This window comes from Varanus komodoensis, unplaced genomic scaffold (genome assembly GCF_004798865.1).
Source record: "Varanus komodoensis strain SLA01 unplaced genomic scaffold, ASM479886v1 scaffold18_1, whole genome shotgun sequence".
NCBI lineage: Eukaryota > Metazoa > Chordata > Lepidosauria > Squamata > Varanidae > Varanus > Varanus komodoensis.
In genome coordinates this window covers 2,768,894-2,781,822 of record NW_025335548.1, presented here as the reverse complement: position 1 = coordinate 2,781,822, position 12,929 = coordinate 2,768,894, and the positions used below count along the sequence as shown (strand labels likewise).

The 12,929-nt window shown below is 43.7% G+C and overlaps 1 protein-coding gene across 5 annotated transcripts in view; it reads left to right on the top strand.

The window, feature by feature from the left end:
• Nucleotides 1-115: 115 nt before the first annotated feature.
• The window catches only part of SESTD1 (SEC14 and spectrin domain containing 1), an 85,057-nt gene continuing 72,243 nt past the window's right edge, over nt 116-12,929 (top strand). For 2 of the 5 annotated variants that reach the window (XM_044427035.1, XM_044427032.1), the window contains exon 1: nt 11,576-11,830. The gene's annotated coding sequence lies outside the window, so the exon portion shown is untranslated. Of the gene's footprint in view, nt 184-11,575; nt 11,831-11,918; nt 12,020-12,929 lie in introns of those variants that run through there. The other 3 variants (XM_044427033.1, XM_044427034.1, XM_044427036.1) reach the window with 3 other exon arrangements.

The following is a 12,929-nucleotide window of genomic DNA, read 5'->3' as shown; positions in this document are numbered from 1 at the left end:
CTCAGGTGACAGTGACTCAAATCACCAGAAGGCCCATTTCACATCTAATGAACCATTTCTTTTGTTCAGCAGCAGGTGGTGCCAGAGCGAATTGCACAGAGGCCTCACCATCTGGGAGGAGTGATTGGGAATGAGGCCACCAGAGGAAGAATCTCATCAGTCTGAGGAGGGGGGGAATTAAAGGTAATCTTTCAGAACATAACAAGAAAAATATGGTGCGTGCTACTTGTTCAGCTAAAACATTAATTTTATGGACTTTCTGCTTTTTTCTGGCCACTCCAAGTAGCCAAGGTAAAAAACTATGAACAATTCTGATTCCCTACTGAGGCAAATAATGTGAATTTGTGGAAAGAAAAAAATATCACCCAGAAGTTATTTTTTCTCAGGCCTTCCTTCTAGGCTCAAGGACTGCTCCAAAATCCATTTTAAATATGGCTACCTGTTCTGTGCCCTGCAGTTTGTCACACTGAGCCTTCAAATGAAGATGCTTTATGGTGATAGCCTGTTGTAAATGACTAATACAGGAATCCTTATTACTCTGTGTTCTAATATAAGAACTGATTCTTCAAGTGTGGCCACTTGGTTACATATATAAGAGCGAAGGTATTAAGTGGCTTGGAAGATACCCGAGGTTTGCAAAGGGAAGGAGGGAAGGACAGGTAGACAGACAGGCAGACAGACTGACAGACAGATCTTTAGGGGGAAGGCCCCTTTGGTAGGGAAAGAAAACCTAAAACCAGCCCAGTGAATACCAGCCACAAAATCCTGAGGATCTACCTGGGGGAAGGGAGGGTGGAATATAATACTGTGGAAGAAATCATGACTGGCTGGACAGCTGGAACCCTGGACAGAAGTACTCAGCACTGCAGCATTTTGTTGCGGGTCTCACTCCTGAATGCATGCAGGCACAAGGAATTTGACAAAGTCTAAATCTACATTGGATAAACTCTATTTCTTAAGCAGTGCCTAGGTGGGGTGCAGCTACCATCTTCATAAAATCTTGTCCCCCTGCCCCTCACTTCCTCTAAGCCAGTTGTCCCCAAACTTTCTCAGGCTGCCATCCGCTTTCCTCTTGGGCGACAACCCTAGTGTGCCCCCATGCTTCTTTCTTACATTAGGTTAGGTCTGTTGCTCTACTGCAAATTTAAAGCAACCAATCTCTGCTCCCCTGAATCTTTCCACTGCCCTCCCAGTGGGGGCACCTTGTACTTTGAGAATCACTGCTGTAAGCCATGAAGTACGGCCTGATCCAGAGGCAGGATGTTCAGAGGTAGCCCACACCATACTTTTGGAATTCTTCGATATTCAATATACTGCTCCAACCCTTTCTTCTGTCAAAGTTTAAATAGTGCTATTAAACATACCTTCTCACTCATATTTGGTTTATTTTTCACTGGCATTTTAAGTATTGATCATGGTTTAATTATATCCCTTCTCCTCCCAGCTGCGTTCCCCCCACAAATATTTCTATTTTAATTATCTTTGTATGAATGATTCCTCACTCCCATTTAGATGTTCTTTGAATTTAGGTTTTAAGGCTCCAAGTAAGCCTGCTTTCTCTCTCTTTGTTAATGTTATAGTGCGGGGTTTCTGTTCAGGTCCTATTAGTGTTGTTGTGTTTATTATTGTGTGACCTGCTGAACAGGTTTTTGATACATGTAGTCTGACTGATCACTTTATTTGAAAGTTGAAGCAGTTTTAAAGGGTGAACTCCCTTCAATACCTTTCATTATCAGAGCAAGATGACCAAAAGCCATGCCATGGTATGGCTGCTGAAAGCTTGAGATGAGATTCCTGATCTAATCAGGAATTCATGTTGCAAGTGTTGGTTCCCACATGCACCTTAGAAATGCTAATGTCTCTGTCCTGAAAGGCCTGTCCTTTAGAGGTATGTTCTTAGAAATGTTAAAATTGTTTACCTTTCCTAAAGGTTCTTCCCTTTGTATTGTCTTAAAGCCCCATTGTTTTATCCTAATGTGCCTCTAGCAAACTGTGTAGGTGTTCCCCCACCTGATCCCCCACCCCTTCTCCAGACTGCATGTAACTGGTAGGTTATAAAAACATCTTGTACAGACTCCATCTTTGTAGACCCTTGGGTGGGGGGGGCTGCCTACATGCTGCATGTATTTCCTGTATGCCTGAATAAACTGCAAATGCCATTTTCATTGTACATGCCCAGCAGACTCTCTAAGGGTGTTTTTCTCTCCTGTCATCATATCTGAAGAGAAATCACTTTCCTCCAGCTCAGACTGACCAATGGACTATGCTAAGTTGATGTGAGCTTGTGGTGTTGGGAAAATTTGGATAAATCCTGTCAGAAAAACATTACTTCTGTGTGCTTTTGCATAGTGGGATCAAATCCTGTACTCCTTCTCAAACCAAGCTAAGTCACTGTTTAAAATTTCATTCCTCCCGGGCAATTCAGAATGATGCAGATGCATTGCTTAGGGTCTGAGTCTAGATAAGCTTATGAGTTCATGAATAGTTTCAGTAGCTTGAATTTACATGTCTGAGCAGATCTGGAGATGGGTTCAAGTTACTCAACTAAAGTGTCAATACACTGCAATTAGAAATATTGTAATCTCATTGTCTCTGTATGATTGACTGACATTCCTTTATATGTTCTGTATGTGATGACCTCAGAATCTTATTGTAATTTCTGCATTCTGTCATCAATTGCCCTGTACCTGTGTACCTATAATATACCCTGCAATGGTATTGAAGCTTGGCAGCAGCAGTTCACCTCTGCCTGCCCGGTAATGCATTATCGTGAGAGTCTACCGCGGGAACCTGGGTAATGCAATAAAGCCAAGATGGTCTGGACACTTGATCTTTCCCACAAACCCGAGTTTTATTTCCTCATGACAAATTGAAATTCCGGGATTCTGACAGTGGCTTCTTCTCACATGCATGATGAGCTGTTTTTCCTTCAGTGGATCATCTTTGAGTGTGATATGCAATATAGTCTGGATTGGATATATTGATTTGGGGATGGAGTAGGATTGGTGGACAGGCAATACTGCTGCCTGTAAGAGAGGATTATATGGTGCACAAGAGGAAATCTATGCTATGAAGGAACACACTCATTATTTTAATGCAAAATATATTTATCACAGTTGGGGCACATGCTAATGGAAACGTGAATGTGTCTTACACATAAAGGCAAGAATCATTGGAGGATTTGGAAAGGGAATGTGTGTAAAGAAATGACCCTTTATTTTTCTGTTTGTTTTAGCTCAATTAGCTGTGTGTGAACAAGATGGGAGATATTTTTTTAAAGGGGTGGGGGAATTACTGACAGCTCCTTCCCCCCACTCACAAAAAGGGGGACTGCTGCTTGCTCCTGTCCTCTCAACCTCCAATCCAGTAGAACCAGCAACACCCCCTTCCATCTAGGCCAAGACAAACAAATGTGGCCCCCTCCCAAGAGGACTCCTATTGAGTGAGCTCCACTGAGGTCGGTGTGACTTAATTATGATTAAGATAATTAAAAATAACCTGATTTACTTAATAGTAGGCATGCATTTCACCAGGTTGTTTTCATGAGCAAGCAAACAATTGGGAAGGCCACAAATATCATTGTTAAGAGGACAAGAGGGCAGAGGGTACGTTTGCAAAGTGCAGAGATGTGGGATGGGGAGCAAGGGAGGAAGGATACTGCCAAAATTCCAGTAAGACCAATAAGATGCTTCTTCTCTACCTTCCCTCCTGACAGCCCACCAGCCAACTAGAGCCATTCCTTAGACCCCAGGACAATAGCAGAAGTTCATCACATTCTGATGCATATACTGGGAAAAACTGCAATATAAAAACATGCTGTAATGTACCAGGTCTGAAGAAAACCAGGATATAGTGGCAGAAATCGTATAAGGAGGATGGGTTGGGGTGAGTGTCATTGGATACATCAAAAAATCTAGCATTATAATGCTGGTAAAATGCCTGGTGTGGATTGCCCCTTGGGCTCTTCCACTTGCTGTGAGGGCTCCTGGACCACTGAATGACTCTCAAGGATTCCCTGCAGCAGGTGTTTAACCTGGTGCTTTACCTGGGCGGCTTCTTCACCTTCTTTGCCAGTATTTTTCACCCAAAGACTTTTTTCCAGGCGTTTTCTCCCTACCTTTCCATATATTCTACCGTTCAAGGTGAAGCTATGGTATAGAATGGGATTGCAAAAATTTCTATTACTAGGCTTCTGTAGTGAATAATGGCAGCATCCAGGAAAATCCTTCCTTTTCCCCACTCTGAAAAAAATAAAAGCAACAAAAATGGCAGTAGAACACAGGAGAATCCTGTGATGATGAGAAAAAGGCCCACAAACTTCCACAAATGAAGGATCTACATGCATATACTGTTTCCTTGAAAGGAAATAGATGGCCTCCATTCGGTATGCAGCTGGAAGCATGTGATGGACGAAAGAAGTGCATTGGCTTCTTTCTTCTGCAAGTTCTAAAGCATAACTAAGCCCATGCTCATGGAAGTCAGAAGGGCGCAAGTACATTTATGTGCCAAGAGCCAGCAATGTCTGCAGTGCTATGCTTCTATGTGGGACATACTGCATACACAAAATTAGTTGACGAACTCCACATTTCCAAACTTTCTTCCAATTCTGTGTGATGTAAAGGAGATAATTTGCTCCAACTCAGGCCAAAGTATATTGCCTGTTTCTCATTTTATATCCTGTCACACACGTCAGTCGCCGTCAACATTGGGTGTAATGTTGGCCTTACAAGGAATGTCTAGGCATGGCATTAGAACAGGACTGGCTCCACATCAACTTGTCTGTATTTATGGATAAAATAGTGGCAATAATATTATCATTCCTCCAGCATTCCAAATTAAAGTGGAAAAGAACAGAGATGGCTGCACAATAGCTGAGAACAATCAACCTCCCCATTCCCCAAAACAAAATAGAAATGTAAAACTTTATAAAGAGAATTGTTTAAAACTTCAGTCCTTCCCAGATGATAATGTAATGGTTGATATAAAAGCTGGCAATTGATGCAGAAGTATTACAACATCTGAAAAGCTCTTATAGCAGCCAGAATGTCTAACTAATCACTTAGAAGCGATTCTGGCATGACAGAAAAGTGTCTTTCCAAGCCTATTTTTTTCATATTAGCAAAATAAAATTCTTATTAGCAAAATTTACATGCAATGCTTTTTTGGCTTAAAAGGAGTTGCTTTTTAATCACATTATCATGTAGAAGAAGTCACTATAAAAACTCCAAATCTGATTCTGATTCTAACAAATATGGATAGCTTTTATTCTGATTCCAAAGAGAAAGTGGGTGTGTTCATACCCCTGTTTATTTACCCTGTATAACTTGCCCCACCAACTTGCCGTGTCTAGTAACTTTGCCACTGACTTGCCCACCTTATTTTACTATTTCCATAATGTGAAGGTTTTCTTGTAGGCATACTGTGAAGGCAAAAAGATTTTAAATGATTTCATAAATTGAAAATGCAGCACAAGTGTTCCATCATGGGTGAGATTGAAGAGTTGCTTTGAATCATGCAAGCTCAATGGAATGCTTGGCATTTTTATCTTTGAACACTGACCTGCCTGATATTCTTACACTGCTCTGGAAACTTTGCTCAGTCTCCTTAGCAGTGTCATATGCCAAGTCACATCTACGGACATGTGTTATTGTTGAAGAAAAACAAACCCCCTTGACCTCAGACAGAATTAGTTTCACGGTACTTTGGATCCTGCCTGGAGCACCCAGACACACATTTACAGCACAATCCAATTATATTTACTTAAAAGTTTCCCACTGAGTCACATTTTCCTGTGAATAAGTACCTCAGAATGCAAGGGGATTTACTTCTGAGTAGACTGCATAGCACTGTGCTATCATGCTGCAATGCTGTGTACATTTACCAGGGAGTAAGTTCCACTATAACTTCTGAGGAAAAAACCCCTACGGTGTTGCACTATTTGTGTCAATTTTTAATTATTATTAATCAGAAGAACAATGATTCCTATTTACACTAATTTGCCATGTGTAATCACTATTTTGCTCTTTGACTTGCCTTCCTAAGGGAATTTTAGACCTCATTTTCAGTAGGCGACAGCCCTACAAATTCTACATTTGCTATTTAACATACACATGACATTGAGGGTTTGGTACCACCAGTATCCTAATGGAAGCCATTTTTTTCTCCTCTCTCTAGCTAAACTGAAGGAGAGATGGAATCTAAATCACACAGGGACTGGGTGAGGGCAAACAGGTTGAAGCTTAGCTCACAAAAGACAGAAGTGCTCCTAGTTAGCTGAGAAGGATATCAGGAAAGAGGGACTCAGCCTTGTTGGCTGGGGCTACATCTCTCCCCTGAAAACTCAGCCCTTTGAGTCTATTTCTGGACTTGGCTCTGAGCCTGGATGCTCATAGTCTGCTGGTGGCCAGGAGAGCCTTTGGGTAGCTGTGGCCAGCTCCATCTACCCCTGGAGATGTCTGACCTGACCTCAGCACACATAGTTTAGTCTCTGCCTGTTACACTCATGTAGCACACTCAATGCAGGGCAGCCTTTGAGAGCTGTTTAGAGACTTCACCTTGTCCGGAGTGTTGCAGCCTCCCTGTCACCTGTCATAGGGAACATATGGCTCCCTGGTTGCATAGCTTCATTGGCTACTGGGTTTTTGAGGAGAACAATTCAAAGTGCTGGTCATGATCGATCAAGCTCAGTACAGCTTGGGACCAGGCCATCTGCGGGACTGGCTTCTGCCATGCAATCCTGCTCAGGTCTGAAGATCTTCAGCAAAAGCAATTCTTTCAGTGCCACCATCTTCAGAGGAGCGTGGCAGTGATGCAAGAGGAGGCCTTCTCAGTGGTCACTACAAGGTTGTGGAGCTCCCTCTGGAGAGAGCGCGGTCTTTCCCCTTCCTGCCATCCCATCACTGGCAAGTAAAGACCCATGATTCAAATGGGTCTTTGTTGAGTGAGCTGGTCTGCTGGGTGGGATTCTGTGTTTATTCTATTAGTGCATAGAATCTATTCAACACAATGGTTTATTAGTGTTTTAGGGTGCAAACTTAGAGGATTACAAGCATCCTATGCAGAATAAGAGGAGCCTGCTCAGCGAGGCTGCTGGTGGTGAATTTTGCAGACTAAATGCAGTGCATTGACAGGGAAGAGGGAGGCTGAGGCACCACCGGGATATGCTGCATGTAGGTGGCTCTGGCCTCCTCCCCTCCCCACCCCCAGGACCTCATAAGCTTCTTCTCCAAGGTTGCTTGTATAAACTCTGAGAAGCCCTTAGTGCAGTTCTTTAAGTACCAGTTATACAGGTGGAGTGGAAACCAAGCATGCATGCCTGGATGCAAGACTGGATTTCTTTTCCAACCTCTTTTTATTATATTTAATAAAAATTGTATATGTTATTTATTATATATCTTGGAATCCAAAAAACCTTGTGGACCCCTTAGTGCCCTGTAGGAGCATAGGATCACTTTGTCCATCAAGCTTTATTTATGACTGTAAGCCACCTTGAGTGACACTTTTTGTTTTGGAGAAAGGTGGATTACAAATGAAATAAACAGTCAGATTTCGCCATTATGAAGCACAGAGCATATTGTTCAATATAGAGGATTGAAGATTTTGTTTTAGGTGATTGTGAAATCGTATCTGTATCTACTCAAGTCCCACTGAGTCCTGTGTAGCATTCTGCTGGCAAGTGAGTATAGGATTGCATCCTAATAGGCCTGATGAATGTTAATGATGATATATGATTCAGATAGTACTTACAATAAAGCATCATTAAATGCCTAGCCTTTTAATAAACTGTAGAGCAGTTAAGTTGGATAATATACTCATCAATCAGCTGCTTGATAGTTATTTACAGTTTACATGAAGCTGACAAAAACAAAGATGAATGCTCATTTTTATATTTGTGGAAATATTTTAGGATGGCATTGATTTTATTGCACTGATGTTCCTGTAAACATCTGTCTAACTGGTGGGAAAGCTTTAAAATAGAGGATGGTCTTACCAAATATCCTAAAGGTGATTAAACTGTGGATTAATCTAATCGCCTTTGGAAGTTTGTCCACAGAGCAATCCTTCTTAATGAGAATGATTTATCTGGCTCTCAAAAGCTTTGTAAGCATTACTGTCCTGAAGGTATGTAGCTCTTTCAGTTCATGACAGCAAAAAAGCTGGTATTGGCATAGCTGAGCAGTGATCCAGTTGTGCATACATGAGAACCCTGCATGTAATAAACTAGCATGTGAGGAAGAAGCCTAGGCCAGAATCTTGACATGCTAGTTTTCTGTGCACAGAGAATACTGTTCGGTATGCAGATTTAGGCATCTGAGCCCTTCTCTGCAGCCTGAATCAGCACAGTGCAGAAGGAGGTCTACCACATTGCATGTCATTTGTGAGAACAAGGCCACACACTGAGTTGGCTGGTATATATTTTACTCTGAGCTAGCTGAACACTGGACATTTTGCTGACCTGACAAGGAAAGAAGCATGATTTCTGAGGGACGTCTCACACTTTGCAAAGAAACACTGGAAGTAAAAAGGCCCAAACTCGCTCCATTTACATCAACCTGTGCTATTGCATGTGCCAAGTCAACCATAGCTTTCTACTCTTTGGTAAAAAAGAGGTAAATCTTGGAAGGAAAATACCTGTGGGCTTGATGCAGTCATAATATAAGCATTCTTTTTCCTGGTTCCAAAGTACACACAGGCCTTGCAAAAGAACGTTTACAAAGCAGAAATACTAGCTCTATCCTGCAAAGGTACTAGCTGTACTTTTAAAGGATGGGGGTTAGGGAGCAGGGCCTCTGAAAATGACCTACATGAGTGGGCAGGATCATGAGAAGAGGGCATTCTTTTAAACATCCTGATCCCAAACTATTGAGGTTTTTAAAGGTAACCACCAGCACTCTGAATTGTACTCAGAAACAGACTGGAAACCAACCATGATTAAATAAAATCAGAGAAATAAGTTTTAAAAAGTAGGTGCTGATCTGGAAGGAAAGTTTCCAAACTCTTTTAAAGGCAGTCCCATGTTTATTGCAGTAATTTATCCTGAAATGGCCAGGTCATGAGTGACTGTAGCCACATATGCCTTCACCAGGAAGCTGTCATGTTAAGCAAAAGCATCCTGAAACATTCCGCCATTATGCTCACCAAAGGATGAAGGTGTGTAAGGAACAACCCCAAACAGTGAACCTGATTCTTCAGAGGAAGTGCTACCAGAATAAACCCTTAAGCTTAGATTACCTTTCATATTGACTAAAGGTACCTCATCAACCTGAAGTCTCAGTTTTAGACTCTTCTGAACTATTGCCAAGTTTATTGATGTCCGTGTTCCATCCCCTCTTGGCTGGTATTTTAGTGTCTGGTGTGAAGGCTCTTTGTTATACTATACTTAAGCAATTTACACATGCCAATTATCGTGCTTGACTGAGTTTTCTTATTTGCTTGCTATATGGCCTATTATGGAGAACGTTTATTACATGATATCCTCCCTTTTCTTAAATGAGTGAAAAGTGGCAAACACAGTTCCAACCCTCATGTTATCTTCGCAACAACCTTGTGAGGTAGATTTGGCTGCGAGGTAGTGGCTTGCTAGCATACAATCTTGTGCATGCTTAGGGGAAAAAAACCCCTACAATTCACAGCACACTCCAGGCAGCTTGCATGGCTGGAGGGAAACTGCAATTTGTATGGTTCTTTTTCCCTCTAAACAAGCATAGGATTAAATCACCCAATAAATTCCAGCTGGGTACACCCAAGCCTTGTCTGATGCTTTAACCTTTATACCATACCATCTCAATGATTCTTGACTGATTTTTGTTTATTGATTGTTAGCGGCCTTGGTCCTTGGCAAGATATACATATTTAATACATTCATAAAGTTTGTAGTCTTAGTTTGTCCATTTATATTCCACCTTTCAGTGTACATGGTTCTTCACAACAACTTAACTAAGAGGCTGAAAATGCAAGTTACATAATCTGGCATACCCACATTTTCTTTGGCTTCAAGCCTTTTGTAGGATACAAAAACAATCTCAGTAATAATCTCTTTAACAATAACCTCATTTAGCACAAAGAATGCCCTTTATTTCTCTTTTTGTAACATTAAGTGAGCTTACTTCCATTATCTGTATTATATCTTTCACTTCCTTCTTTAAGAGCCCTTGGCCTTGACCTTGACCTGACATCTACATTTTTATGAAATTAAACTGAATATGCTTCCTATAAACCTTCTAACAAGCTAAGGCTTCTTCTGAAATACATATGAAAATGGCCGTAATAGCACACAATGAAAAATCAGTTACATGGCATTTGAAGGCTGACACCAGTTGACTAAACTGGTGCAATACTGTATAATGTTCATAAACATGGTAGCTTCTCAGGGAGCACAGTTACCAGAATGCTTACAGTCTATATTCTTTAAGGAAAAGAAAAGTTGCCAATTTAGCTATGAATACTATGATTGTGGATGGACAGGAATAGCTCTGGAGCAAGTAGGCAAGAGCATGGGACTGGGACTCAGGCTGCCTGGGTTCTTGTCCTCACTGAGCCATGGAGCCAAGAGGGTGACTTTATACCAGTCACAGACTCAGCCCAGCCTACCTCACAGGGTTGTTGTTGAGAGCATAAATTCGACAGGAGGAAAATTATGTAAGCTGTCTTGAGATGCTTGAAAGGAAAAACATATAAATAAAACTAGGGAAAGTTTGTAGCTTTAGCAGGTGCACTTGAAATGTTGATTTGGCAACTGGACATTAAGTAAGCCTATCTTAAAGTACTGCTTGATTATGGTTAAAACAAAAAGGTCAGTAGTAATGCCTTGCAGAACACTGTGGCTGCAATTCTGATTTCAAATATGGGATTTAGTCCTGAGTAATAGTAATTCCTAGGATCCAGCTGTATGATGCCCTAAACCACTTATACTGGACTACTGGATAAAAGGAGGATGAGGGATGGACAAGTGTGTCCTCATTTGCTCTACGTGGATAGGGTGTGGAGACATTACAGTTGGAAAAGCATCACTTGTGCACTGTGGTAATTGGTGAATGATGGACACACGTGCGCGCGCACCACCGTGGGCTGCTAAAACTGCGGGAGGGGAGGCGGGCGGGAGGTAGCCTTGTTCCTTTGCAATGATGGGGAGGGAAGGAAAGGAAAACACTCGTGTCGTACGTGTGCATGATCCTGTACACGGGCGACGGGCGCGTGCGGCGGGGCAAAGTGCAAGGCGGATGGCTTGGCTGGTGCATTGTTTTATTTCAGGGTGGGGCTTGTTATTGCAGTCTCTTGGCTAACGTTGCCTCAGAGCAGCTGCAGCGTTCGGCAAAGAGAGTGAGAGTGCGAGTGTGTGGCGGAGGGAGAGTGAGGGAAAGCGACACGTTTGCTCGCCTTGCTTGACCCGCGCTTGGCTCCCTTGTGTTCAAAAAAAAAAAAACGGGGGAAAAAAATCCAACCCGCCGCCGAGCTCGAGTGAGGGGCTACCAGGGTGGGCGGGCTTGGCGGCTCAGAGGCGCGGCCCCGCACGGATTGACTGTCAGGCGCTGCTGTGGCAGCCGCAGCGGCGGCGGCACCACCACCACCCACCCGCGTTGCCACCCGTAGCCGCCGCTTTTGTCCGGTGGGGCAGCGCCGACAGGCCCCCTTTGGCGCGGGGAGCGAAGGAAGCAGCGCGGCGACAGCTGCTCGCCTCCCTGTTCAGGCTGCTCGCAGCCCGCTGTTTCCTCCCCCACCACACACACACACACACTCCATTTTTTTCTCTTTTTGTCCCGCCTTTCCCGCTCCATTCCTACGGCGCCCGAGGCCGGCCGCAGCCAGCTTTTAGCCCGGCACCCGGGCCCAGGTGAGTCTCTGCTTCGCTCGGCCAGGCGCTTCTCGGCGGCGGCCGCGAGGAAGGAAGAGCGAAGGGAGCAGAGCAGGCCCGGCCTCACGGCCTGAGCAGGCTTTTGTTTTCCGCAGCGGTGGCGGCAACGCGGAGCGCCGCCGGCCTTGCTGGGTCTGGCTTCATCCCCTTTCTCTTGAGACCGCGGAGGTAAATCGTTTCGGGGTGGGACTCTGCGGCGATGGGCACAGCCCTCTCCTCAGCATCCGAGCCAGAATGCTCCCTTCGCGGGGAGCTCTGTCCCCAAGGAGCGCCGATCCCACTCCGCTGAATAGTGCTCCGTTCAAGAACCAGGGCATGGGTACTCTTGCATTTTCTCGTCTTCGGTCCGGCCTCTTCACGCTTCGCGTGCGCTGCTTTTAACAATAGGGTTAAGATCAGAGCAACAGGTTTCTGCTTGCAACTTGCATGCTTGCGGGCTTAAAAAAAATAAAAACTCATATTAAGCGACCCCGCGGCGACTTGGTGGAAGAGAGTCCGCTTGCTGCTTCCTTCTGCTCGGGGTTTCCCTCCCTCCTTGCTCTCCTCCTTCCCTTCCTTCCCTTTGTGTTGTCACTTTCCAACTCCCGCCTTTACTACTAGAGGGGGAAAGGCACCCGTCTCTTTTTCATGGCAAGTTATGCTTCTAAAGAAACATTTCACCTTCTTTGGTCCGTTTTCTTTTGTTTTGCTTTATCTAGATTAAACTCTGTTAAATATATGCCGTAGAGAGAGGGTGAGTTTGAAAGAAAAAAGAATTTCTAAAGCCCACATCCTTGATTGGAGATGGATGAACGTGGCTTTTTCTATGCACCCTTCCTCGTGCCTTGTTACCGCGAGCAAAAATGTCGCCCAGGGCTTTATTCTACGGTCATCTTGCAATTTATGGTGTAGTCAGGGCTTTGGCATCTTTGATTTTTGGTTTTGTGGAATCAATTCATGACTAGGGTGGTTGAGTCAGCACAGCAGCGTTTTGATTTGCGGTTGCCATATCCGTCGGGTTTTGGACAGATCCTCTGTTCTCACAATGTTCTCCCATTTCTGCTATCCTGCATCATACTGCTTAGTGAAGGTGGATGGT